A 1,061-nucleotide genomic window follows, 5' to 3' on the forward strand; every position below is an offset into this window, starting at 1 on the left:
GAGCTAGTTCTATTATCATCATTATTATAAATAAAGTAATAGCAACAATATGAATGAAAAGCTATATGATTGTTTAAAATCCTGAACTCAATATTTACCCTAAAGAAAAACTCAAGTATGATTTTTTTTATTTATATGAAGGAGAGAAATGGGAAGGAAATAAAGTGCCTACTAACTCTGTGGGGAGGGGGTAAGTCCTGGGTGAAATACCTTACCTTTATCCTTTTAAGAATATGAGCAAAGGAAAAAAAAATATACACAACCTAAATATTCAGCAGTGGCATAATGGATGGAATATTATACGACCACTTAAAGTAATTATAATGACTATGTAGCAATGTGGAAAAATGCTCATGACCTCACATTAGGTGGAGAAAGTAGGTTGCTGAGAGTGGGTGTGTGGACGATGATTGCAGTTATGGATGGTCCACGTGCGTAAGCACAGCCACTCCAAACACCAGCGCTGGCTCTAGGGTGATGCACTTGTGGGTGGCTCTTCATGCTCCATTTGTCAAACTGAGGGGTTGTTTTGTTGTTATGTTATTACAGGAGTACTTTTCCAAAAGTGCTCTCTTTGCAAGTATTTTACTGTCTCCTACATGGTCTGCCCATCAATTCTAAAAGGGAAAGATATTTTCCTACTTGAAAATAGTTTGGCAGGTGGAAAATCTTTGAAGAAGCATGAGTTGCATTCAATTTATTGCTGTTTCCTAAAAAATAAATGGAAGAGTTACCCCTTCATATTTATCTCTTCGACTACTCATAGCAAGCTCTCAGAAACCGCACAGCCCTCTACCACAACAGTCCTGGGTGGACGAACTTTAGGCCTCTCAGAGGACCACAGGCACAGGCTGGCTTCCCTTCCATGTACTCTGCCCTCCATCTGTCCATCCATCGGATGATTCACTACCTGTCCATCCATCATCCATCCCTCTGTTTACCCACTCATCCACCCAGCCCTTACCTGGAAGCGCATCACCACAAAACACCCTTACAGGAATTAGGGGTTTACAACATTGTCCTGAGTCTTTGGCTGGCTATTAATATGAAAGGTCAAGGTC

This window comes from Sciurus carolinensis, chromosome 1 (genome assembly GCF_902686445.1).
Source record: "Sciurus carolinensis chromosome 1, mSciCar1.2, whole genome shotgun sequence".
Lineage (NCBI taxonomy): Eukaryota > Metazoa > Chordata > Mammalia > Rodentia > Sciuridae > Sciurus > Sciurus carolinensis.